The sequence below is a fragment of the Triticum aestivum genome, chromosome 2D (assembly GCF_018294505.1).
Source record: "Triticum aestivum cultivar Chinese Spring chromosome 2D, IWGSC CS RefSeq v2.1, whole genome shotgun sequence".
NCBI classification, from domain to species: Eukaryota; Viridiplantae; Streptophyta; class Magnoliopsida; order Poales; family Poaceae; genus Triticum; species Triticum aestivum.
In genome coordinates, this window is record NC_057799.1 from 414,372,584 (window position 1) to 414,396,244 (window position 23,661).

The following is a 23,661-nucleotide window of genomic DNA, read 5'->3' on the forward strand; positions in this document are numbered from 1 at the left end:
TGAGCTCAAGGAACTATTTCACAAGAAGCGGGAAGAAGCAAAAGGTTCAAGAGAGCGCATGAAGTACTTCACGCAGAAACGTGTTCAAGCACACAATGAGGCTGAGAAGCGCAAGGCTCTTGGGCGTCCTGGCATCGACCCCAGGATGGCTGCCAAACAAAAGAAGAAGCCTGTTGAAGCCCAAACTGAAACACCAAGGCAGGAAGCACTTCGCATTGTCTTCCCGGCCAGCATGACAGGCTCGAAGCCTAAGGTCTCCTCAGCAGCTTCAGAACTGAAGAAGACAAGGGCAGCTGAAGTCGAAGCCAAGAAATGCAAGCACAAGAATGTTTCTAATGATGCACCATCAAAGAAGAAATTGAAGAAGTCTTCAAAGAAAGATCATGCTGCTGCCTCTGAGCCCCTTGTTGTTGAGCCCATTTATGTCGCCCGTCCAGCCTCCACCAACCAAGAACGTCAACTTGTGATCCATGAGCCTGCTTTCACAGAGGCTCCTGAAAATGAAGAAGTTCCAGTTGTTGACCCCATCATAGCTGAAGACATTGGTCATGAATACAATGTAGAAGATGATGAAGTCCTTCCTCAACTTGAGCACCAACTGGTATCATCGCCTGTTCTTACGAACAGCGAACTCATCAGCATTGGTCGTCCATTGACGCCAATTGCTCAGGATGATTCATGGGTCGGTCGCCCTCAAGAAGGCACCCCCTTTCATGATGAGATACCCAGAACTCCACCACCTCAAGTCACCACTCAAGTGCTTGAGGACGACAACTACATGGTGCAGACCACTCCATCACCACAGGTGTCGCCCGCTTTCCGCAGGCTTCGCAAAGGCCCTAGGCCACAGGTCACCATGTCGAGCATTCCGAAAGGAGAAGTGCAACAAAGCTCAGTAGCACGCCAAGTGTTTCCTGAAGCCACTCCTACTGTGAATGTCTCTGAGTCTGAAGCCAAAGCTGCTGAAGACATTCCAGCTGCAGTAGCCGATGAAGATCAAAGAGAAAGAGAAGAAGAAAGAGTTTCCACACCCCCTGCCACTGAACATGTCATTCTCGAGGAGAATGTAACTGTGCCTGACCCTCCTGTCCTTTAAGAAACGGAGGTTGAACACACTGAGGCTGCCACAAACACTTCTACTGACGGCAATGATGTTGTCATGGCGGAAGACAATGTGGAGCCTGAAGCTAATGTGGTACCTGAAGCCACCTGAATGCAGAAGCCACTGTTCCATCTCCAAGGCCTCACACCATTGAACAGGCCTTCGATCATGGACAGTTGGTCACTGTGAAATGGTCTATCATGGTTCCTCCCACTGCTCCCGGGCCACGGTGCAACTACCATGTGGAGCAGAGGCCTGAGGTCCAGAAGCCATAGCCCAGGCTACCAAGGCTTCCAGGTGCTGCAACCTCCCCATGATCATTCAGCATGAGCAGCTTCAGGGCACACAATACCTTCTTTGACAGTGCCAAGAATCCTTACTCCAAGCCAAAGATCACTTCCGATCGATTCTGGAGCTATCAGCAGCGCAGCTACTACTCCTGCATCCTGTACAATCAAGAGCGAGTCTTTCAACACATGCGTCTTGATTGTGAAGCCATTGCTGGGCTGCCCTATCTGGAAGAAGCTCTTGACTGCTTCAGGGAGGTTGGTCTTCTACAGTTCATCACTGACAAATAGCACTGGAATGAAGAGCTTCTGCTGCAGTTCTATGCCACTCTTCACATTCGTGCCTACAACAGGGATCGGAAGATATGGATCCTTGAGTGGATGTCAGGCGATGTGCACCATGAAGCCAAAGCTCAAGACATTATTGAGCTTACTTCCCTGCCCACTCCAGGTGAATTGTATGAGCATGGTTGTCAGCTTCACACTAATGAACTGCAAAGTATCTTTCAGAGGCCTGAACCCAATATGAGTCAGATGCTCAGTATGATGAAGTCATTGCCTCAAGATGCTGAATATCCCAAGGAATTCTTCGTCAAAGACCTTCAGTACTTGCCCCGCACAGTTTATCATATACTGAGGCGTACTCTATGGCCCATCAAGGGACACTCAGCTGAAGCCAAACTTGAAGGAGCCATGAAGACTTTGGTATTCTATATTGTCAATGGCATCAGATTCAACTCCCAGGATTTCTTCATCAGACAACTAGATGCATCTGGGATTGATCTGTTTGGCTTGAAGTTTTATGCTCCATGGGTCATGCGCCTGATCAAGCTCCACTCTTTTGTTGACTATCAGCCCTCAGCGCACAACCATCTTGTTTTTTTGCCTGAGGTTGATTTTTCCGTTGAAGCCATATACCCCGAGCCTGCCAAGGAGCCGCTATATCTTCATAACGCTGATCACCAAAGCTTCTCGCAACCCATAGAGGGGATTCTTGTTCCAAATACTGCAACTTGATCCTATCCTCTGGCTGGCAATATGTGTGTGCCTCATCATGCAAACACCAAAGCCACTGACAGTACAATTGCTCAAAGGCCTCACAAGCGTTCTCGTGTACTCAATGACCAAGAACTGCTTGTGGCCTTACATCAGAAACATGATAAGCATCATGACTGTCTCAAACGTCAGATGCAGAGCATCTTGGTTGATGTCAATCGCATTCAAAACCTGGCCACCAAGAACTCGTTCGTTGCTCATGAAGCCTGTCGGCGGTCCTGGAAGAGTGTGACCCTGCTATGTCCTGAAGATGATCTTCGCGAAGATGGCTTCACTGAGGACTTCAAATTTGATTCCAGGCCTCCCCAGAATGCAAGCTGGCGTCGGAATCCTTCCATAGAATATTCTGAGTACTCATCTTCGGCTGCAACTGTTGTTGCGAGAGTCGTCGATGAAGAAGACGATGCCACTTCACCAACCATGGCTTCACCGCATCTCGACACTGCACCAGGCTTGACTGCACCACCAAAATCCAACATCGACCTGCACCTGCATCTACTCCTGATGGGAACGAGTAGACACTCTATGTCTTCAAACCTGTTTGGTCATTACTGACAAAAGGGGGAGAAGCTTATGAGTTGATAGTCTTCAAGTGGCTCCTTATGGGTGGTTGCACTATTTTTGCCAAGTGTTTACAACTCTCGTCTTTTGAAACTTTTGGTTCTTTGGGTTGTAACACTTAAACTTGATGGTTGTCTGCTACTTTATCTGCTACTCTGTGATGCGATGATAAATTCCGCATGAAGCCATTCTGCAGATGTCCATTTTTCATTATGCATGCCATTATCTTCGTTATATATTCATATGCATGATGAATTGTCTCCATAAGTTGAAGAGGATCTCCAGAAAGTAAAACCTTCCATGTGCATTTGCATTCAAAAGCAAACTACTTATATGCACATCTTCAGGGGGAGCCTTTTTGCTACTTATGAAGACAATGCCTTACTCCTAAACTTTCACATACTTTTATCCCCGTTGAAAACTTCAACCAATTTGTCATCAATCACCAAAAAGGGGGAGATTGTAAGTGCATCTAGTGCCACCCCTAGTTGATTTTGGAGTATTGACGACAAACTTGGTTGAGGAACTAATGTATTTGTGAGAATTGTAGGATAACATAGGTAGTAGTCCCATATTGATTCGGTTTACCTACCAGAGATGACCCCTAAAAATGTATGAAGACATTGAAGACAATGGTGGTCTGTGAAGAGATATTGAAGACTATGACATGAGAAGACATCGCATGAAGACTATGGAGTGCGAAGACATAGTTGTTTTGTAGTTTCCTTTTCTTCTTTGTTGAGTCATAGGAACCACCGTACTGTTAAGTGGGGTCCAAGTGAACAAAGTTAGAGTGACTGATGTGATGCTCAACCAAACCCTATGTCTTCGAGCGAAGACAATGAGAGCAAACCTTATCCAGAGCTGGATGAGTCAGCTTTCCTTGTGGCCCAAGTCAAGCTGTCGCGTGTGCTTGAAATCTAACCGTTGGACACGTGTCAGTTCCTTAGTGACCCAGGGTCATTTCGGACAAATCAGGTCGGGTTGCCTCCTGGCTATAAATAGCCCACCCCCTACACCATAAATTGGTGGCTGCTCAGAGTTAGTACACTGCTTTTGTCGTTTGAGAGCAACCCACCTCCGAAGCATTTGAGAGAGAGATCCTTGGGAGGACAAAGCCCAAAACACCCAGAGCCAAAGAGTGTTAGGCATCACTGAAGTCTTTCTGTCCGCGTGATCTGAAGACTTGTTACACTTAAGGACTGTGAATCCTCCAGCCGGTTAGGCGTCGCGTTCTGAGCATCCAAGAGTCATTGTGGACTGCCGGTGAACGAAGTCTATGAAGGTTTGGAAGTCTACCTTGAAGACTTGCCAGAGTGATTGGGCGAGGACTAAGTGTCCTTAGCTCAAGGGGAATAAGGTGATGACGTGGTCTTCTGAGTTGAATCTTAGCCTCCGTAACCAGGCGTACAGTTGTCACAGTAACTCGAACTGGTCCAACAAATCCTTGTCCTCACCAAGCAACTGGTTCTACCTCTTACCTCTCTTTATTTTCAGTTTGTCTTCGTGATGTTATTGCCTGCTTGCATGATCTGATTGACTTCACTGAGTGAAGACTGTTGTTGTTTGGCTTCATACAATCTTCCATCCTGATCCATACTACCTAGCTGCTAATATTCCTCGTGCTTTCACTTCATTGCTTACTTGACTATGGCCTGTCTAGTGTAGTCTACCTTCCGCTGCATATCAATAGGTTCATTTCTACTATTTGTAGACCACCATTCTTCCCCACTCCGTTTACCAAACGACATTAAGGGGAAAAATCTCCTCGTGGACGCAACCTATAAGCGGTCTTCGTTTAACCCTTGCTGCAATGATCCGGGGTGAAGAGAGATAAGCCCTGTCACTTACCTACCTTCGCAACCAGCCGGTTTGCCAACAGTAATAGCCTTCCATCCAAAATTGGCATATGTTGGACGGTCGATTTCACCCAACATCAAGAAGACTATTAACATAAACATACGAAGTGAATATTGAAAGGATTCGTAAAGCGTCTCAATTCCCGTAACATGGGAGCCCGCATGTATTTATTGATATTGGCGAGGCTAGCTCTCGCAGAGGCATACATCGATAGAGATTACTTTGTTTAAACAACCAGATAGATATGGGGAGATAGAGGAGGATTACATCATTAAGAGATAAACAAGCGCTAACAACTAGATCCTCCTAACTACTCTATGTGATACCCAAGTCACCTATACGTGACATGTTTAACACTCACCCATAATCACAACTGTATCAAGTTGAGATTATGCTTAAATTCTTCAAAACTTCTGGCAGGCAATGCTTTCGTGAATCCATCTGCAAGCTGATTTTTGGAAGGTATAAATCTGATCTCAAGTTATTTGTTGGCAACACATTCTCTTACAAAATGAAAGTCTACTTCAATATGTTTTCTTCTGGCATGGAAGACTGGATTGGCAGACAAATAGGTAGCACCAAGATTATCACACCATAGGCACGGAGATTGATCTTGTGCTATTCCAAGTTCTTTAAGCATGGACTGAACCCAAATGACTTCTGCTGTTGCATTTGCTAACGCTTTATATTCTGCTTCTGTGCTTGACCTGGAAATGGTGGCTTGTTTTCTTGCACACCATGATATTAAATTTGGCCCATAAAAGATAGCAAAACCACCTGTTGACCTTCCACCATCTAGACAACCAGCCTAGTCTGCATCTGAGAAAGCACTAACAAGTGTGGAAGAAGACTTACTAAATGTGAGACATGTGGTTATGGTATTCCTTATATACCTTAGGATCTGTTTTGCTACTGTCGAGTGAGATGTGGTAGGTGCATGAAGGAACTGACACACCTTGTTAACTGCAAAGGAGATGTCAGGCCGAGTGAGAGTCAGGTACTGCAGACCACCAACTAAACTTCTATAACTAGTAATGTCCTCTTGGTTTAGTGGTTCGCCTTCTGTCAGAGATAGAGATTCTAAACTGGACAACGGTGTTGGAGAAGGTTTACAGTTTTGCATGCCAATTCTACTATTACCATGTTTCTTAACTTCAATACCCAAGAAAAAATGCAGATCTCCCAAGTCCTTGAGAGCAAACTCAGAGCCTAGGTCCTAGAGCAGTGCTATCACAGCTCCATCAGAAGAACTAGTAACAATAATATCATCAACATATATGAGAACAAATATGGACGTCTGACGCTTGTTATAGATACATAGAGAGGTATCAGATTTTGATGGAACAAAACCAAGGGATTGAAGTTTCATGCTCAACTGTGAGTACCAAGCCCTAGGTGCTTATTTCAATCCATACATGGCCTTATCAAGCTTGCAGACATGAAATGGTGCATCTTTGTCTTCAAACCCGGGAGGTTGTTTCATGAACACTTCCTCTTCTAGAACACCATGAAGGAACGCGTTCTGTACATCTAGCTGTCTCAGACTCCATCCCCTGGACACAGCTATTGATAGCACAAGACGAATATTTGCAGCTTTAACAACAGGACTAAAGTATCTTCATAGTCTATACCATACCTTTGCTTGAACCCCTTGGTTACAAGTCTTGCCTTGTACCGATCTATAGTGCCATCAGATTTTTTCCTGATTCGATAGACCCACTTGCAATCAATTAAGATTCTGCCTTGCTGAGGAGGAACTAGATGCCATGTCTTGTTTTTCTGCAACGCCATGATTTCTTCATCCATGGCCAGTTTCCACCTAGGATCACCAAGTGCTGTCATTAAATTGTTAGGTTCACCAGTTGTACAATACATACCAAACTTAGAGAATTTTTTGTAATTTAAGCGAGTAGTAATTCCCTTTTGAAGTCTTGTGCGCGGAGCCACATGAGGAACTCCAGGGGGCGAAGGCGCAGGGGATCCTCTAGACGCATCAGCTTCAGGTGCTGGCGCCGCTGATCCCAAGGCGGATCGTGTCGCGCTTGCTGGAGACAACCGTGGCGTGGGCAACCAGGCCGGACTGGCGGGGGCCGGAGAATCTGGTGCGGGTCCAGGAGCGACCGCCCGCCACGCGCCATCGGTGGATTGGAGTGGGCCCGAGCCATCGCTATCCTATTCGGTAGTGCGCTCTGGGCGCTCAAGGCCCAAGGCGGGACCAGGTGCTGCATGCCCAAGTCCTGGGGCGGATTCTGGCCCCTGCTGCGGTGGAGATCCCGAGGTGGATACGCCTCGGTTTTCACCTGTGTTTCCAGCTTGGGGGCACATGAAATGAAGGCTATTTTCTTTGTGATTTGCACCATCTGAACAATCTGCAGCAGTAAACTCAGGCATAATATGATGATTAGGTACAAGTTGATCAGTACTATTATTTACTCCCCTATGATCAACGCCGGATAAATTTAAGGGCAAAAGAAGGATTTCTTTGCAAAGAAGGGCACCGGCATTTGGGTGGAGTTTGGCAAAAGGAAAAAAGGGTTTCATCAAAGACGACATCCCTAGAGATATATACACGTCCAGTAGAAACATCAAGACACTTGACGCCCTTGTGTTGTGCACTATAGCCAATGAAGACACATTGAGTTGATCTGAACATGAGTTTACGATAATTGTAAGGATGAAGATTCGGCCAACAAGCGCAACCAAACACACGAAGTGACGAGTAATCTGGTTTGGTGTGAAGAAGATGTTCAGTGGGTGTTTCATGATTGATAACACGGCTAGGAAGAATATTGATGGGATGGATCGCGGTGAGAAAAGCCTCATCCCAAAACTTGAGTGGCATGGATGCGGAGGCAAGGAGGGAGAGACCAATGTTAACAATGTGCCCATGCTTACGTTCAGCAGAACCATTTTGTTGATGAGCGTGGGGGGCAAGAAACGTGATGAGAAATTCCTATCCTTTGAAAAAAGGAGTTGAGTTTCTCATACTCACCACCCCAGTCTGATTGCATAGCAAGTATCTTGCAATCAAATTTTCTTTCTACTAGAGCCTGAAAGTTAAGAAAAACTTGGAAAACATCGGAGCGTTTCTTAAGGAGATATATCCACGCATAGTTGCTGAAATCATCAATAAAGCTCACATAATAGGTTTGCCTACCAACAGAAGATGGAGCCGGTCCCCATACATCCAAAAAAATAAGTTGCAAGGGTTTTATAGACACACTAGTGGAAATTGGGTATGGTAATTGGTGGCTTTTTGCTCTTTGGCAGGAATCACAAATAGTTTCACGATCATGCTCATCAACAAAAGCGAGCTTATTTTTGCTAAAATTTGATAGACAATAGAAAAAGATGGGTGGCCTAAACGATTATGCCATCGTTCTAAAGACACTTTGAGGACTCCATAGGCTTGCTTATTGAACTTCGAAAACTTGGGAATCAACGGATAGAGACCTTGCACACATCTACCGTGATAGAGGACCCTCCTCGTGACCTGATCCTTTATCAAGAAGAAAAAAGGGTGAAACTCTATAAAGACACCATTATCAAGAGTAATACGATGAACCAAAAGGAGATTTTTTTATGCATTGGTAATATGTAGAACTTCATCTACAAGAATATCATGATGTGGGGTTTTAATAATAGACTTGCCAACATGACTTATCATCATACCTGGACCGTTTTCTGTAGTATGAACTTGCTCTTGGCCATGATACTTCTCATGCATGGTCATTTTCTCTAGCTCAGAGGTGACTTTCTCGTTTGCACCAGAGTCAAGATACCAGTTGGAATCTACTCCATATGAGGCATCTGGTGCAGCTGCAACTCGTCTCCTCTGAGAGTTGTCCTCTGCATAGCGCCACTTACACTCTTTTGCAATATGGTTAGTTTTTTTTGCAAATCAGACACTTGTTCTCATATTCTTCATACCCGGTGAAGCGGCCACCAGCACCTTGGCGGCCTTGATTGTTGTTTTAGTTATGGCGTGGGGGGCATTGTTGTTGTAGTAGCCCCCGCCACCGCCGCCGTTGTAGCCACCACCATGGCCGCGGTAACTGATACGTCCATTTTGCATCATGCTTTTATATCGATATTTATTGCATTATGGGATGTTATTACACATTATGTCACAATACTTATGCCTATTCTCTCTTATTTTACAAGGTTTACATGAAGAGGGAGAATGCCGGCAGCTGGAATTCTGGGCTGGAAAAGGGGCAAATATTAGAGACCTATTCTGCACAACTCCAAAAGTCCTGAAACTCCACGGAAGTTATTTTTGGAAATAATTAAAAATACTGAGCGAAGAAAATACCAGAGGGGACCCACACCCTGGGCACAAGGGTGGGGGCGTGCCCTACCCTCCTGGGTGTGCCCCCCTGCCTCGTGGGCCACCTGGTGGCCCTCCGGTGCCCATCTTCTGCTATATGAAGTCTTTCGTCCGAAGAAAAATCATAAGCAAGCTTTCGGGACGAGACTCCGCCGCCACGAGGCGAAACCAATCTAGGGCTCTGGCGGAGCTGTTCTGCCGGGGACACTTCCCTCCGGGAGGGGGAAATCATCGCCATCGTCATCACCAACGCTCCTCTCATTGGGAGGGGGCCAATCTCCATCAACATCTTCACCAGCACCATCTCCTCTCAAACCCTAATTCATCTCTTGTATCCAATTCTTGTCTCTAAGTCTGAGATTGGTACCTGTAGGTTGCTAGTAGTGTTGATTACTCCTTGTAGTTGATGCTAGTTGGTTTATTTGGTGGAAGATCATATGTTTAGATCCTATATGCATATTAATACTCCTCTGATTATGAACATGATATGCTTTGTGAGTAGTTACGTTTGTTCCTGAGGACATGGGAGAAGCCTTGCTATTAGTAGTCATGTGAATTTGTTATTCGTTCGATATTTTGATGAGATGTATGTTGTCTCTCCTCTAGTGGTGTCATGTGAACGTCGACTACATGACACTTCACCATTATTTGGGCCTAGAGGAAGGCATTGGGAAGTAATAATTATATGATGAGTTGCTAGAGTGACAGAAGCTTAAACCCTAGTTTATGCGTTGCTTCGTAAGGGGCTGATTTGGATCCATATGTTTCATGCTATGGTTAGGTTTACCTTAATACTTATTTTGTAGTTGCGGATGCTTGCAATAGGAGTTAATCATAAGTGGGATGCTTGTCCAAGTAAGGATAGCACCGGTCCACCCACATATCAAATTATCAAAGTACCGAACGCGAATCATATGAACGTGATGAAAACTAGCTTGACGATAATTCCCATGTGTCCTCGGGAGCGCTTTTCTCTATATAAGAGTTTGTCCAGGCTCTTCCTTTGCTACAAAAAGGATTGGGCCACCTTGCTGCACTTTATTTACTTTTGTTACTTGTTGCTCGTTACAAATTATCTTATCACAAAACTATCTGTTACCTATAATTTCAGTGCTTGCAGAGAATACCTTGCTGAAAACCGCTTATCATTTCCTTCTGCTCCTCGTTGGGTTCGACACTCTTACTTATCGAAAGGACTACGATAGATCCCCTATACTTGTGGGTCATCAAGACTCTTTTCTGGTGCCGTTGCCGGGGAGTGAAGCGCCTTTGGTAGGTGAAATTTGGTAAGGGAAAATTTATATAGTGTGCTGAAATTTACTGTCACTTGTTACTATGGAAAGTAATCCTCTGAGGGGCTTGTTCGGGGTATCTTCACCCCGACCAGTAGAGCAAAGAGTTGCTCCTCAACCTACTGAACCTACTGAAAATGAAAATGTTTACTTTGAAATTCCTTCGGGTATGATAGAGAAACTGCTAGCTAATCCTTTTGCAGGAGATGGAACATTGCATCCCGATTTACACCTAATCTATGTGGATGAAGTTTGTGGATTATTTAAGCTTGCAGGTATGCCCGATGATGTTATCAAGAAGAAGGTCTTCCCTTTATCTTTGAAGGCAGATGCATTGACATGGTATAGGCTATGTGATGATATGGGATCATGGGACTATAAGCGATTGAAATTGGAATTTCATCAGAAGTTTTATCCTATGCATCTTGTTCATCGTGATCATAATTACATATATAATTTTTGGCCTCGCGAAGGAGAAAGCATCGCTCAAGCTTGGGGGAGGCTTAAGTCAATGTTATATTCATGCCCCAATCATGAGCTCTCAAGAGAAATGATTATTCAAAATTTTTATGCTCGGCTTTCTGACAACAATCGCTCCATGCTCGATACTTCTTGTACTGATTCCTTTATGATGAAGACTATTGAATTCAAATGGATTTATTGAAAAGAATTAAACGCAACTCTGAAGGTGGGACCTCGACGAAGGTAAGGAGTTAGGTATAACACCTAAGTTTGATTGTGTTAAATCTTTTATGGATACCGATGTTTTCCATAAATTTAGCACTAAATATGGACTTGACTCTGAGATAGTAGCATCTTTTTGTGAATCTTTTGCTGCTCACGTTGATCTCCCTAAGGAGAAGTGGTTTAAATATAATCCTCCCACAGAAGTAAAACTAGTTGTACCTATTAAAGTTGAAGAAAAGACTATCACTTATAATGATCCTATTGTTCCTACTGCTTATGTTGAAAACCCACCTTTCCCTGTTAGAATAAAGGATCATGCTAAAGCTTCGAATGTGGTTCGTAGAAGCAATATTAGAACTTATACACCTCCTGAGCAAGTTAAAGTTGAACCTAATATTGCTATTGTTAAAGATCTCTTGGCTGATAATATTGATGGGCATGTTATTAATTTCTGTGATGAGACTGCTAGAATTGCTACACCTAGTGCTAAAGATAAACATAGACCTCTGGTAGGCATGCCTGTTATTTCTGTTAAAATAGGAGATCATTTTTATCATGGCTTGTGTGATATGGGTGCTAGTGCTAGTGCAATACCTATTGACTTATACAAAGAAATTATGCATGATATTGCACCCGCTGAGTTAGAAGAAATTGATGTTACCATTAAGCTTGCCAATAGAGATACTATTTCACCAATTGGGATTGTTAGAGATGTTGATGTCTTTTGTGGGAAAACTAAATATCCTGCTGATTTTCTTGTTCTTGGTTCCCCACAAGATAGCTTTTGTCCCATTATATTTGGTAGACCCTTCTTGAACACATTTAATGCTAAAATAGACTGCAAAAAGGATGTTGTTACTATTGGTTTGGGTGATATGTCTCTTGAGTTTAATTTTTCTAAATTTCGTAGACAACACCGGGAAGAGGAATTGCCCAGTAAGGATGAAATTATTGGTCTTGCTTCTATTGCCGTGCCTCCTAGTGAACCTTTAGAACAATATTTGCTAGACCAGGAAAATGATATGTTTATGAATGAAAGAAGGGAAATAGATGAAGTGTTCTTTAAACAGGGACCTATTCTGAAACACAACTTGCCTGTTGAAATCCTAGGGGATCCTCCTCCACCCAAGGGTGATCCCGTGTTTGAGCTTAAACCATTACCTGATACTCTTAAATATGCTTATCTTGATGAAAAGAAGATATATCCTGTTATTATTAGTGCTAACCTTTCAGAGAAGGAGGAAGAAAAATTATTGAAAACTCTGAAGAAGCACCATGCTGCTATTGGATATACTCTTGATGATCTTAAGGGCATTAGTCCCACTCTATGTCAACACAAAATAAATTTGGAGAAAGACGCCAAACCAGTTATTGATCATCAGCGACGGTTAAATCCTAAGATGAAAGAAGTGGTAAGAAAGGAAATATTAAAGCTCCTTGAGGCAGGTATAATTTATCCCGTTACTGATAGTCAGTGGGTAAGTCCTGTCCATTGTGTCTTTAAGAAGGGAGGTACTACTGTCGTTCCTAATGATAAAGATGAATTGATTCTGCAAAGAGTTATTACAGGTTATAGGATGGTAATTGATTTTCGCAAATTAAATAAAGCTACTAAAAAGATCATTACCCCTTACCTTTTATTGATCAAATGCTAGAAAGATTATCCAAACATACACATTTTTGCTTTCTAGATGGTTACTCTGGTTTCTCTCAAATACCTGTGTCAGCTGATGATCAAGCTAAGACCACTTTTACTTGCCCTTTCGGTACTTTTGCTTATAGACGTAGGCCTTTTGGTTTATGTAATGCACCAGCTACCTTTCAAAGATGCATGATGGCTATATTCTCTGACTGTTGTGAAAAGATTTGTGAGGTTTTCATGGATGATTTCTCCGTTTATGGATCCTCTCTTGATGATTGCTTGAGCAACCTTGATCGAGTTTTGCTAACCTTGTCTTGAATTGGGAGAAGTGCCACTTTATGGTTAATGAAGGTATTGTCTTGGGGCATAAAATTTCTGAAAGAGGTATTGAAGTGGATAAAGCTAAAGTTGATGCTATCGAAAAGATGCCATGTCCCAAGGACATCAAAGGTATAAGAAGTTTCCTTGGTCATGCCGGGTTTTATAGGAGGTTCATTAAGGACTTCTCAAAAATTTCTCGGCCTCTCACTAATCTATTACAAAAAGATATACCATTTGTCTTTGATGATGATTGTGTAGAAGCATTTGAAATACTTAAGAAAGCATTGATTTCTGCACCTATTGTTCAGCCACCTGATTGGAATTTACCCTTTGAAATTATGTGTGATGCTAGTGATTATGCTGTAGGTGCTGTTCTAGGACAAAGAGTTGATAAGAAATTAAATGTTATTCAATATGCTAGTAAAACTCTAGACAGTGCTCAGAGAAATTATGCTACTACTGAAAAAGAATTCTTAGCAGTTGTATTTGCTTGTGATAAGTTCAAACCTTATATTGTTGATTCTAAAGTAACTATTCACACGAATCACGCTGCTATTAAATATCTTATGGAAAAGAAAGATGCTAAACCTAGACTTATTAGATGAGTTCTCTTGCTACAAGAATTTGATTTGCATATTATTGATAGAAAGGGAGGTGAGAACCTCGTTGCAGACAACTTGTCTAGGTTAGAGAATGTTCTTGATGACCCACTACCTATTGATGATAGCTTTCCTGATGAACAATTAAATGTCATAAATGCTTCTCGTACTGCTCCATGGTATGCTGATTATGCTAATTACATTGTTGCTAAATTTATACCACCTAGTTTCACATACCAGCAAAAGAAAAAGTTTTTCTATGATTTGAGACATTACTTTTGGGATGACCCACATCTTTATAAAGAAGGAGTAGATGGTGTTATAAGCATGAACAGGAACAGATCTTACGCAAGTGTCACTCTGAAGCTTATGGAGGACACCATGCTGGAGATAGAACTGCACATAAGGTATTGCAATCCGGTTTTTATTGGCCTACTCTCTTCAAGGATGCTCGTAAGTTTGTCTTATCTTGTGATGAATGTCAAAGAATTGGTAATATTAGTAGACGTCAGGAAATGCCTATGAATTATTCACTTGTTATTGAACCATTTGATGTTTGGGGCTTTGATTATATGGGACCGTTTCCTGCCTCTAATGGGTATAATCACATTTTAGTTGCTGTTGATTACGTTACTAAGTGGGTAGAAGCTATTCCAACTAGTAGTGCTGATCATAACACCTCTATTAAGATGCTTAAAGAAGTTATTGTTCCGAGGTTTGGAGTCCCTAGATATTTAATGACTGATGGTGGTTCACATTTTATTCATGGTGCCTTTCGTAAAATGCTTGCCAAGTATGATGTTAATCATAAAATTGCATCTCCTTATCACCCACAGTCTAGTGGTCAGGTAGAATTGAGTAATAGAGAACTCAAATTAATTTTGCAAAAGACTGTTAATAGATCTAGAAAGAATTGGTCCAAGAAACTTGATGATGCATTATGGGCATATAGAACTGCGTATAAAAATCCTATGGGTATATCTCCATATAAAATGGTTTATGGAAAAGCATGTCATTTACCTCTCGAACTAGAATATAAGGCATATTGGGCTATTAAAGAGCTCAACTATGATTTCAAACTTGCTGGTGAGAAGAGGTTATTTGACATTAGCTTACTTGATGAATGGAGAACCCAAGCCTATGAGAATGCCAAGCTGTTTAAAGAAAAAGTTAAAAGATGGCATGACAAAAGGATACAAAAGCGTGAGTTTAATGTAGGTGATTATGTATTACTATACAACTCTCGTTTAAGATTTTTTGCAGGAAAGCTTCTCTCTAAATGGGAAGGTCCTTACGTTATCGAGGAGGTCTATCGTTCCGGTGCCATAAAAATCAACAACTTCGAAGGCACAAATCCGAAGGTGGTGAACGGTCAAAGAATCAAACATTATATCTCAGGTAATCCTATAAATGTTGAAACTAATATTATTGAAACCGTAACCCCGGAGGAATACATAAGAGACACTTTCCAGAACGTTTCAGACTCCGAAAAGGAATAGGTATGTGGTACGGTAAGTAAACCGACTCCAAAACAGTTCAAATGGCAATTTTTCTCCGTTTTGGAATCTATTTATATATATAAAGTGCTTTATGGGTAACCAGAAAAAAGAGAATTACCTAGAAAATCCCATAATAATTAGAAACATCTAGCCTTCAATTGAAACCGATTAGACGAGCACAACCAATGGATTGAAAAGAATGAAAATTACCCACCAATGCCCTTAATAAGTTATCTCGCCCACGTAAAAAAACAAAGTAATTAAGCTAGAAAATCTCACAAAAATTAGAAACATCTGTCCCTTAATTTATTAGGAGAGATAACCACAATCGTTAGATCTTAGAAACAATTTAGTAACACCTAGAAATTACCCACTATGCCCTAAGCTTTTCTCCACGCCTCTTGTATCTCACAAAGGTACCCAAAAAACACGGATCAGAAAAAGGGATCAATCAGGGGACGTGGCTCTCCATCCGTCTCGCCGCCGCCGTGAACGCATCGTTCCTTTGCCATGTCGATCATTCATCGTCGCCATGGGATGAGTTTCCACTGTTCCATCAATTCCATTGCCAGGTATGTTTTCCCGCAAATGTCTACGTCTCCATATATGATTAGTTCACATTGATTCCGTGAATCCATACTGCTGCTTCTGTAGGCGTCTTCCCTTTTAAATCCATCATCAATTTGTAGACGTCTTCCCTTTTAAATCCCTCTTCAATTTTCATCACGTGGCCTCGATCCTTGCTTGCATATCAGAAAACGTGGAGTTTGGGATTGCAAAGGTGCTTAAATAATCATGATGGTTGCTGCATACATTAATTATGTTTATTTTAGAATCAATTATTTTTAGTCTATTTCCGTCTTTTCTGGTCGTAGAACTACGTCAAACACAGGGATGAAGGACAATATTATACTGTATCTAACAAGCAATGGCCATAGAGAACACAGAATAATTAGTGCCAATCAATAGATACTTAATGTTTCATCCAATCAAAAGTCTATGCAGAGAACCGAAAAGACAACCTATTGTAGGATATGTCTATAGTGCAGTCCATACTAATATACGTGCTCTGAGAAGTTAACAACTTGACATGTATATTGCTTCCTCATGATTCATGATCTGTAGCTCGAACTAGAATGAGAGCAGCAGGAGTCAGCAACCCGGTGCCAGTGGCTTGCCTCGGTCATTCCTGCTCGGAGAGCACCCCATTGTGTCTCCTACATGAGGATGTATTCTCCAGACTGGACAAGCGAGTACCAGCAGCAGGTGCGCCGTACCTTCGATCCTTGCCCTGCCATGGATTGCGATATTCAATCTTAACCATAACATATGCCACTGCATGTCTCAGGTGATTAAAGTAATCTGTTTACTACAATGTCCTACAAGAAGTAGGATGAAGCTAAGTTCAGCGCTCCTGGGCAGCAAGTCAATTAATCCCGGCAACATCCAGACTCTGCAGGATATTTAGTGTCAAATGGTGAGACCAATTAACTGCCTAAAAGTTGCTGCTTCATATGATTTTCTTGACACCACATAATCTAACTTTTCTTGGTTAGCACATTAGCACAACTAGGAATTCGACTACTGGTTGGTATAACATTGTTCAAATTACCCAATTTGAAAGGCAACCATCATAGGTTTATTTCACAAATTGATGTAAACAAACGGTCGCTTAAAGAAGTCGCCGCGTCTTGAGGATGTCTTAAGCGGCTATCACAAGGATATTATTACTCAGCCCAGTATTTTCAAGCATTACGATTGGGCATAGTCCTAATCATCCGGTCGCAATGCCAATGAAGCAAGAAAATAACCAGAAGGAAGACTCATTTAAGTGCATGTATCAACATAATTTCCGCTTCTTCCTATATTCATTCTTTTCTTCTCATTATGTTCCCAGTTTCCTACTTTGTAGGATGTAAAATATGAAATACATTTTCTGATAGTTTCATTTGTTTGTTCAAAGCATTGGAAACATGCATCAACATTTGATGGAAATAGCTCAATATATCAATTAGTATCAACAATCTATATTATGTGATACCTGATATTTGAATCTTATTATACAGTACAGGCCAATAGTGAGTGCCCATGCATCATTATGTTTTATATGTATAATGCAACCAGATCAATTTTCCTATTCAGTTATTATAAATCTCAGTTTATCTTTGGGAATTATTAAAACTATAGTGAAGCCCAAATAAAACAACTACTTCCTCCGTTCCTAAATAAGTCTTTGTAGAGATTCCACTATGGATTAGATAAGGAGCAAAATGAGTGAATCTACACTCTAAATACATCTATATACATCCGTATGTGGTTCATAGTGGAATCTCTACAAAGACTTATATTTAGGAACGGAGGGAGTATTTCTTAAGTATGCTGAATATTAATGGGGGTAGGGGGGCTAACACTTCCGTGCCGATGCCGGTCACAAGCCCGGAAAAAAAGTGGAGGGACATAAACAAATTAACATTATGCCCGTAGTTATGTTTGGCATGTATAACTTACAATGATTATGTAGTTGATGGACCAGAAGTCAATCTGATGAAAATCAACATCAGACAATATGTAGGAGCACAAAATACATAAATGGTGCAGATTATAATGGTGCAATCGCACAAAATCAGAAAAGGGGAAGGGAGAAGGAGGGACCTGCAGGTGGAAGAACGCAACGCCAGAGCCGGGCTGCAGCTATCAAGAATGAAGACAGCGTGATAAGCTGTCTCGCTTTGGGACAACAACGACGCGTCCGGTTCGGCGCTTCTGGATGACAACGCCTCCAGGAAACCTCACACTCGCGCAGGATCCAAGCTAGCTGCGGGGGACGAGATCGACACCCTCATCGCCTCCATGGAGGCCGACTGCAACGGCAATCGACTTCGACGAGCTCGCCTCCTCCCTCGCGCAACGGCTATTCGGGACCTGCAACCCCTCCGTCGCCGTTCACTGGCCCGAGAGATCCACGACCACGAGGCACGGGGGGATCCAAACCAGCTGTTGTAGAAAGCCACAGCGTGGCCGTACCACTTACCCTTGACGTGGGGTGCGTGCAGGTGAGGACGATCAAGAAGGAAATGAGGGGAGCATCAGATCAGTCCTCACACGCGGTGGATCGAAGCTGGACCGGCTTCCCTCATGGGAGCTCCCGAGAAGACAAGAACACAAGACTGGAGAAAGGGGAAAGTGAGTGTTCAGCTTGGTGGGACCCCTGATGCCGTCGCGTTGTGCACAATGGTCAGAGGAAAGTGAAGAGCCAACATTTTCTTTGCTTGCGATTCTCGGGTGTTTGGTTCAGAAGTCCTAAGACTTTTTCTAGTCCCAGGACTAATAAAAAAGACTTTCTAGGAGTCTTTTTCTAGTCCCTGTAGAAAAAGTCCCTTCCGTTTGGTTTCTAGAGACTTTTTAGAGACTTTTTCTAGTCTCTGGGACTAAAAAGTCCGTGAACCAAACACCCCCTCAGGCGTGAGACAAGCTTGCTGTATTCTAAAATTGTCTTACCTTAACTCTATTAAGTGTTCATGAAATAAAAACATAGGTACAATTGCGATTTTAGTGGACATATATTACATAACTGCACCCTAGATTCATCTTAACTCATATGTGAAGTTTTAAGATGTTTACGGTCAACTAAAAGGCGCGGACAAACATAATTGGTGGAAATTACGGTTGCACGCATTTACAACTAGAAATTCAATATATCAATCTTACAGCATTTTAGCATATATTCTGAGGCATGCGTGAAACCAGTAAAAACTACTTGCTCTATGTTTAACGAAAGAGAAATCTTAAGCAACGTTTTAAATCAGGGACTAATGATTTTGCAGGGCTATAACGGGCAATTGCGGAAATGGCGGACATTTTTTCAGTCAGGGGAGAGGATTTTTGTACTTTGGAAATATGAAATATCCTGCACATATATTATACCAATGAGAATTGTGAGAAAATGACAAGTATATGCAAACATGCGAGTAAGTATTGCAAGGCATTTACCTTCGAATAAGTTGATGACGAGTGTATGTCATGAACTAATAAATTAGTTGTCTTTCTATTGGGCTTATGTGATTTGAGGAAAATAAGTAATAGTAAAGAATATTCTTAGGTTCTCGACCTTTCAAATTTTATAGGCACAATTCCTACCTTTTGGTATTTCAAACCTTAACACATAAACAATAAATGCATTGTTGATACTGGTCACAAGAAAATCATTTGAAAATATATTTTTACTACCTACTGCATGGCAAAGCCCCACAGTCTTTTATTACCACCCAGAAACCAAGTTTAACTGTACAGAAAAGCAACTAAAAGCAGAAAGTAAAAAAACATTTGAAAATGTTGCAGTGATGGTCCACATAAATATGCAGTTAATGTGGCTTTGAATTGAGATTTATGATATTTGAAGTTTTAGTTTTGTACATGGTGCATAATACCAAGCATTGATTTTCTCTCTTGTGGATTTGGGTTTTATAAAGAAGCTTAGATCTCATAAATATTTCAACAAAAATGACCATAGTCACCAGTGTAACACAAACTTCTAATTGGCATCACAAGGTTAGGAACATGTATACAACCAAATTTCATGATCCCTTATCCTCTTGACTAAACATGTCTTAAATCAATGAAGTGTGGACAAAATTGTGTTCTCATCACATTAGGCCCCAATCTTTCTTTAGATAAATCAAATAATATGTTCTCAATATTAAACTTTCTAAAGTTCTAGCCCGCGCATCGAGCGGGCCACTTTGCTAGTATTTAGAAAAATAGAAAAATAAGAAGCAGTCCGGGAAGGACACGAGGGCTCCACGAGGGTGGAGGGCGCGCCCCCTGCCTCATGGGCACCTCGTGCGCTCTCCGGACTCCGTTTTCTTGCACGATACGTATTTTGGTTGGTAAAAATTCATTATATAATCTCCCGAAGGTTTTGACTGCTGTATCACGCAAATATCCTCTGTTCTTATTTCGAGCTGTTGCTGCTGCAGATTAGAGCAAGATGTCTTCTCAAGAGTCAGTCGGGGAGAGCAGGGTGTCTCATCCGGCATCGAGATCAAGGACAAACAGCGATGCTGACCACTTTGGGCCAGCAACGGAGGAAGAGATGGAGGCTGATTTGAAGAGGATAGATGCCATGGAGGAGGATCAAGAAGTCACTTCTCGCTTCCGAGCTTGATTCACGATGGGGGGATTACAAAGCTCGGCTATTCCAAACTCGGTTATCCCTTCCAATGTTAGATTTCTTTCTTACGAGAATATGAAAAAGAGTGTTACTTGTTCCCCCGCAGCTATGCAACATCCATGGGTGCAAGGAGCTTTAACTGTCACGGGTAAGCTCCGTAAGGAGATAATGGATCTCAAGCAACAACTCAATAAGCTCGAGGAAGAGAATCGTATCCTGAGGAGTATCATCGCCAAGAATATCACACCATCACCTCCGAAAAAGGAGATATAATCATATGGGTATGGGCACTCCCCTTGGCAACTGCCAAGCTTGGGGGAGGTGCCCCGGTATCGTATCACCATCACACTCCTATCTTTATCTTTTTCTTAGTTCGTTCCTTTTAGTAATATCTCGATCTAGTAGAATAAAGTTTTTGTTATGATCTTGTTTTGAGTTTTGCTTTATGATCCCTTTTTGTAATCGAGTCCGTGAGCTATATAATAAAGATTAGTGTTGAGTTAAGGGCTTGATTATCTTGCTATGATATTGAGGGAATAAAAGAAAAGAGAAAGAGTAAAAAGAAACAAAGAGATCATATTGATCTTATGGAGAGTAATGACTTCACATAAAAAGAGTATGATGATTAAAAGTTGTTGAGAGTTGGCAGACATAGCTTTGGTCATCGTTGCAATTAATAGGAAGTAATAAAGAAAGGGAGGTTTCACATATAAACATGCTATCTTGGACATCTTTTATGATTGTGAGCACTCATTAAAATATGACATGCTAAAGAGCTGACGTTGGACAAGGAAGACAACGTAATGGGTTATGTTTTCTTATATCTGAAATAAAGTATATGGTCATGGATCATCCAACATGTTGAGCTTGCCTTTCTCCCTCATGCTAGCCAAATTCTTTGCACCAAGTAGAGATACTACTTGTGCTTCCAAATACCCTTAAACCCAGTTTTGCCATGAGAGTCCACCATATCTACCTATGGATTGAGTAAGATCCTTCAAGTAAGTTGTCATCGGTGCAAGCAATAAAAATTGCTCTCTAAATATGTATGATTGATTAGTGTGGAGGAAATAAGCTTTATACGATCTTGTGAAGTGGAAGAAATAAAAGCGACGGACTGCATAATAAAGGTCCATATCACAACTGGCAATATAAAGTGACGTTTTTTCGCATTAAGATTTTGTGCATCTAACCCTGAAAGTGCATGACAACCTCTGCTTCCCTCTGCGAAGGGCCTATCTTGTACTTTTATCTCTTACCCTTATGCAAGAGTCATGGTGATCTTCACCTTTCCTTTTTACATTTTATCCTTTGGCAAGCACATTGTGTTGGAAAGATCCTGATATATATATCCAATTGGATGTAAGTTAGCATGAACTATTATTGTTGACATTACCCTTGAGGTAAAAGGTTGGGAGGCGAAACTATAAGCCCCTATCATTCTTTGTGTCCGATTAAAACTCCGTAACCATAAGTATTGCGTGAGTGTTAGCAATTGTGAAAGACTAAATGATAGTTAAGTATGTGAACTTGCTGAAAAGCTCTTACATAGACTCTTTTCTATGTTATGATAAATTGCAATTGCTTCAATGACTGAGATTGTAGTTTGTTGGTTCTCAATGAAGTCTCTGATTCATACTTTACATTGTGAATAGATTATTACTTGAGCATAAGAAATCATATGACAATATCCATATATGTTGCTGTTATAAGAATGATCATGATGCACTCATGTCCGTATTTTATTTTATCAACACCTCTACCTCTAAACATGTGGACATATTTATCGTTATCGACTTCCGCTTGAGGACAAGCAAGGTCTAAGCTTGGGGGAGTTGATACGTCCATTTTGCATCATGCTTTTATATCGATATTTATTGCATTATGGGCTGTTATTACACATTATGTCACAATACTTATGCCTATTCTCTCTTATTTTACAAGGTTTACATGAAGAGGGAGAATGCCGACAGCTGGAATTCTGGGCTGGAAAAGGGGCAAATATTAGAGACCTATTCTGCACAACTCCAAAAGTCCTGAAACTCCACGGAAGTTATTTTTGGAAATAATAAAAAATACTGAGCGAAGAAAATACCAGAGGGACCCACACCCTGGGCACGAGGGTGGGGGCGCGCCCTACCCCCTGGGCGCGCCCCCTACCTCGTGGGCCCCCTGGTGGCCCTCCGGTGCCCATCTTCTGCTATATGATGTCTTTCGTCCGAAGAAAAATCATAAGCAAGCTTTCGGGACGAGACTCCGCCGCCACGAGGCGGAACCAATCTAGGGCTCTGGCGGAGCTGTTCTGCCGGGGACACTTCCCTCCGGGAGGGGGAAATCATCGCCATCGTCATCACCAACGCTCCTCTCATCGGGAGGGGGCCAATCTCCATCAACATCTTCACCAGCACCATCTCCTCTCAAACCCTAGTTCATCTCTTGTATCCAATTCTTGTCTCTAAGTCTGAGATTGGTACCTGTAGGTTGCTAGTAGTGTTGATTACTCCTTGTAGTTGATGCTAGTTGGTTTATTTGGTGGAATATCATATGTTCAGATCCTATATGCATATTAATACTCCTCTGATTATGAACATGATATGCTTTGTGAGTAGTTACGTTTGTTCCCGAGGACATGGGAGAAGTCTTGCTATTAGTAGTCATGTGAATTTGGTATTCATTCAATATTTTGATGAGATGTATGTTGTCTCTCCTCTAGTGGTGTCATGTGATCATCGACTACATGACACTTCACCATTATTTGGGCCTAGAGGGAGGCATTGGGAAGTAATAAGTATATGATGGGTTGCTAGAGTGACAGAAGCTTAAACCCTAGTTTATGCGTTGCTTCGTAAGGGGCTGATTTGGATCCATATGTTTCATGCTATGGTTAGGTTTACCTTAATACTTCTTTTGTAGTTGCGGATGCTTGCAATAGGAGTTAATCATAAGTGGGATGCTTGTCCAAGTAAGGACAGCACCGGTCCACCCACATATCAAATTATCAAAGTACCGAACGCGAATCATATGAACATGATGAAAACTAGCTTGACGATAATTCCCATGTGTCCTCGGGAGCGCTTTTCTCTATATAAGAGTTTGTCCAGGCTTGTCCTTTGCTACAAAAAGGATTGGGACACCTTGCTGCACTTTATTTACTTTTGTTACTTGTTGCTCATTACAAATTATCTTATCACAAAACTATCTGTTACCCATAATTTCAGTGCTTGCAGAGAATACCTTGCTGAAAACCGCTTATCA

General features: G+C 41.8%; 1 long non-coding RNA gene across 1 annotated transcript; it reads right to left on the reverse strand.

Moving 5' to 3' along the window:
• Positions 1-16,175: 16,175 nt before the first annotated feature.
• LOC123053509 (uncharacterized) lies at positions 16,176-16,783 on the reverse strand. Its single transcript, XR_006425662.1, has 2 exons — positions 16,620-16,783; positions 16,176-16,527 (listed from the first exon to the last, which is right to left on the reverse strand). It is a non-coding gene; the product is annotated as an uncharacterized lncRNA (long non-coding RNA).
• Between the last annotated feature and the right edge of the window lie 6,878 nt (positions 16,784-23,661).